Source organism: Gossypium hirsutum, chromosome A02 (assembly GCF_007990345.1).
Source record: "Gossypium hirsutum isolate 1008001.06 chromosome A02, Gossypium_hirsutum_v2.1, whole genome shotgun sequence".
NCBI lineage: Eukaryota > Viridiplantae > Streptophyta > Magnoliopsida > Malvales > Malvaceae > Gossypium > Gossypium hirsutum.
In genome coordinates this window covers 73,792,711-73,797,391 of record NC_053425.1, presented here as the reverse complement: position 1 = coordinate 73,797,391, position 4,681 = coordinate 73,792,711, and the positions used below count along the sequence as shown (strand labels likewise).

Genomic DNA, 4,681 nt, shown 5'->3' with positions numbered 1-4,681 from the left:
CCTTATTTAGGCAATATAGACTTGTATATATAAACACACTAACTCTAGAGAGATGTAATACAAGAAATTTTCTCTCCATTCTAGTATATTTGCTTTTCTTCATTTCCCATAAATGCGATAACAATAATGTCAAGGCTAAGATCCAAGGAAAGGAAGGAATTCCCTCCAGACCAACAAAGGCTTATTTTTTCTGAGAAACAACTTGGAGTACCCTTGCATACTATAACATCCAAAAGGACTCTACCCTGCACTTGGTGCTTCATCTTATAGGTAGCATGCAAATCTTTGTCAAAACTCTCACAGGAAAGACCATTACCCTCGAGGTTGAGACTTTCGACACCATTGACAATGTGAAAGACAAGATCCAAGACAAGGGATCCCATGATCAGCAAAGGCTTATTTTTGCTGGAAAGCAACTCGAAGATGGTCGCACCCTAACTAACAACAACATTCAGTAGGAATCTGCCCTCTACCTAGTGCTTCGTCTTCGAGGTGGCATGCAAATATTTGTCAAGACCCTCACTGGAAAAACAATTACATTGGAAGTTGAGAGTTCAAATACTATTGATATTGTGAAAGACAAAATTCAGGAAAAAGAGGGTATCCCCCCCCCCCGGCCCAAACAGTAAAGATTAATTTTTGCAGGAGAACAACTTGAGGATGGAAGGACTCTTGCTGATTATAATATTCAAAAAGAGTCAACTCTTCATTTGGTTCTTCGACTTCATGGTGCAGGTATTTGTGAATACTCTGACAGGAAAGACAATCACATTGGAGTTTGAAAGTTCAGACACCACTGACAACGTGAAGGTGAAGATCCAAGACAAGGAAGGTATTCCTCCGGACCAGCAAAGGCTAATCTTGCTGGTAAGCAGCTTGAAAATGGGAGGACGTTGACCGACTATAATATCCAAAAGGAGGCGACCCTTCACTTGGTGTTGCGCCTTTGGTGGTGGGATGCAGATCTTTGTGAAGACCTTAACAGGAAAGACAATCACTCCGGAAGTTGAAAGTTCAGATACCATTGATAACGTGAAGGAAAAGATCCAGGATAAGGAAGGGATGTTAATATTTTTGTGTTTAATTCAAGTTTTATGGTTAAGTTGATGAAAGTTAATTTTTAATATTGTTATATTTGAATTTTCAAGATTTTGTTAATAGAATAAACTTAGTGTTAATTTTGAATTTGTTTAATGTTGCTTTAATTTTTCAAATATAATCAGATGAATGTGATTTAATTCAAGTCTTAAGGTAGATTTGATGAAAATTAATTGCTAATTTTATTAACTAATTGTGAATTTTCATTAAATCAACTCTAATATCCGAATTGAAAACTAAAAAATTGACAAAATTAACTTCAAATACTAAAATTTATAAATCTTATCAAAAATAGATACAACGTTAGATATAAAAATAGCACAGATATCACATAAAAAAAATCAAACTTATTTACCAATTTATATATTAAGCGTTTTAGAAATAATATATATAATATAGCCAAAAGGGATCACATCCACAAGTATTTACAATATTTGCTATACATTAACGTTATCTAAATTGTAAATCCGTTACTCTCTAATATTTATTGTATTAATTTTATGGTAAGGAAGGAAAGCAGCCGAAGGAAACTTGATGAAATTACCTATTTAATTTTGATAAACTATATCTATTTTTATATTTGAAAACTTTCGAAATTGACTTTCTAAAATACAAATTCTTTTCTTACTGTTGAGAAACATAATTAATATTTTGCATAATGATTTTTTGTCTTTCAACTTTACAAAAAAAAATATTTTTAATCATTCATTTAATTTTTTATCTTTTTTCTCGTGTAAACTTGAATTGTTTGTCAAATCACCCCAAAATAGATAAAAACATTAACGTTTATTAATTTTGTCACATGACAAACACATTGGTTTGGTTTGATTTGGTTAGCTTAACCAAGTGATACCATGTATGCTAAGTTAAGGAATATAAGCCTTAATTGATGGTTCGATCCCATAGGTGCAACTTCCATAATTAATATTTCTAACAATACTTACATCTCTTCTTTGAGCTTGTAAGTTATATCTACATCAATTGAAGTGCTCCTTAACTTTAGGAACCTGATTGGTTTCTCCTCAGAGTGTGAGATATAAACCCCCAGAGTGGGACAATACCTTTTATTTAGGATTTGAGATTAACCTCCTCTCAACACATCCGCTTTGTTTCTGTTCATGCAAGAGTTAATTTTTTTTTTCACTTTTTCACTTTTAGTTATTGTAGCAAAGGTGAAAGAATGTCTCAAATCTTTATTCAGTATTTGTAGTTTTTATCTCTTATTTTTAGCACATATTTTGGTTGATTCATCTCAATATTATTTAGGCTTTGTTTCTGTTCATGTAAGTGTTGAATTTATTTATTTACTTATTTTCCATTTTTTATTCATCTGAATTTTGTTAATGCACTAAGTATTTTTATCTGTCATTTTGAATTGTTCTATTTTATTTTTGTTTAAAAATAAATATATTATTTTTATTAAGAAAATGAAGTATTTGATTCTTGAATTCCGATGCATATCTCAAAATTTATGAATATGAGGAGAGAAAGAAAACATTTGAAGGTGTTTGTATATGGACGTGGAGCTTATAAGGTAAATCTTTTTTCATGATAAATATTCAGGCCTTAAGATTGAATTATTTAGTAAATATTAGCTTTTGTTTTTCCATATAAATCTAAAATGGTAACCTATGTCACTAATTAAATCTTAACAAACAATGAAAAATGATGGAGTTATAGTGGGTAAAAATAAATATTTACATCTAAGTCATATTTTTTTGCAATGAAATAAAATTAGAAAATCAGACAAACTCAACAACTGGGATGCAAACAAAATGATTGACAAATTTCATTTTAACAGCTTTAAAATAAGTCTACCTTTTATTTATAATTAAATGAACAAATAAACCAATGTTTCATTTATTTTGATACTATAAGATTATTTTAGTACAATAAAAGAAAAAAACATAATTTAAAATTTGAACAATTTTGAGGTTTTAATCTTTTATTATTTATTTACAATTTTATAATGCATTGTGATAATATTTTTTAGTATAATATATTTTCAGTTACTTTGGAGTAATTTCAACATTTTAATCCGACTCCAAATTTATGTAGAAGAATAAATAACGGTAAATTAGACTTTTATAATTTATATAATCAAGATAAGAATTAAATTTAAAATAGTTGTTTTTTATGAAAAAAATTAATTTTTACTAATAAAATCTTAAATGATTTATGCTCAGTTTCTTGATAAGATAATTTCCCATTCCCAATTATACTCTTTTTTTCTTCTCAACCATTTCCAGTTAGAGTTAATAAAATAAATTAAATATTTTTAATTAAATTTAATAAAATATATTTCAATAGATCAATATAAAAAGTAAATATATGAAAAATATTTGATTTAAATTGAAGTTAAATATAATTTATAATTATTTTCCTAAAGGAGTCTTTAGAGATGAATAGAAAATATTCTCTGGCGAGAACAATAAACATTCCCTGTAAGAAAAGACGAGTGAACAGGAAATATTCTTTGGCGTGAACAATAAGTATTCCCTGGCAAGAAAAGATCAGTGAATAGGAAATATTCTTTGGCGTGAACAGTAAATATTCCCTGGCAAGAACAGGAGAAATAGTAAGATTCTCTGGCGCATGAATAGTGAATATTCTCTGTAGTTTGTATTTTTGTAACCAGAGAATATATTCTCTGAAAAGTTTTGAGATTGTCTAGAGGATTTGAGGATGAAATTTGTAATGTGATAGTATTAATCGTAATTTGTATTTTCATTATATAATTGAAACTTTTTAGAGAATTTATCCTCTAGTTATAAAAATATAAACTACAGAGAATATTCACTATTCATGCGCCAGAGAATCTTACTGTTTTTGCCAGAGATTTCTACTGTTCATGCCAGGGAATATTTATTATTCATGCCAGAGAATATTTCCTATTCACTCGTTTTTTCTTGCTAGGGAATATTTACTGTTCACGCCAGAGAATATTTCCTGTTCATTTTCATTCATTTCTTTCTTTTGCATAATTTTTTCTTGGTCCTAGTAATGGTTACTGAGGTGGTATCGTCTACATGATCCACCGTTTTGATTGAAAACGCTGAAGATTTCTCGTCTTCGGATTCAGAATCCATTGCGTTGAGCATTTCAGCCCTGAGTTTTTTTTGTATGCCTTCTTAGTCTTAGCTTGAGCTAACATCGCACTAGCTATTGATTTTGCTTGTAGGAATTTTGTTGTGGTTTGATCCGGGGCTACGGACTTACATAATCTAGAATTCTTGTTGAAAAAATTATCCAAATATTTTGAATCATAGTTTTCATCATTAAATTTGTCCCACCATTTAGTTATGTAGTTTCAAAGTAATAATTGAGTTCCAGTACATTGATCTTGTTCATAGGAATAATCCCAAAAAACAATCCAAGAAATGCACAGTTTTGAGAAAAAATGGATTGTTCTGTAAATGTGTTTTTGGTCTGGTTCATGTTGAAATTTGTCAAAGAATTTGGGCTTAAGTTTTGAATTTTTTCTGGTAGGATCTCGAAGGATGATGGTCCATAGCAATTCCGCCATTCTTGGAACCATATTTGCAATATATGATCCAAAAATGTTTCATATGTTGGCTGTTCA

The 4,681-nt window shown here is 29.6% G+C and overlaps 1 pseudogene; it reads left to right on the top strand.

Moving 5' to 3' along the window:
* The first annotated feature begins 274 nt into the window (after positions 1-274).
* Positions 275-1,227, top strand: LOC107934020 (polyubiquitin-like; annotated as a pseudogene).
* Positions 1,228-4,681: the final 3,454 nt, after the last annotated feature.